Source organism: Eimeria mitis, genomic scaffold, assembly GCF_000499745.2.
Source record: "Eimeria mitis Houghton genomic scaffold, Emh_scaff1925, whole genome shotgun sequence".
Lineage (NCBI taxonomy): Eukaryota > Apicomplexa > Conoidasida > Eucoccidiorida > Eimeriidae > Eimeria > Eimeria mitis.
The window spans coordinates 9,902-10,148 of NW_013570247.1; positions in this window are offsets into that span (position 1 = coordinate 9,902).

Here is a 247-nt window from a genome sequence, read left to right on the forward strand (position 1 = left end):
CATATCGACAGAGAAGGCGGGGGCGGGCTCCTGGATGGGGGGCCTCAAGGAACCCTCAGAATACCCCGTAGGCAACTGAAAGCCCCAAACCACCCGTGCATGCATGCATGCATGCATGCATGCAGCAGCAGCAGCAGCAGCCAATACATGCATGCATACGTGCATGCATGCATACATGCAGCAGCAGCAGCAGCAGCAGCAGCAAATACATGCATGCATACATGCATGCATGCATGCATGCAGCAGC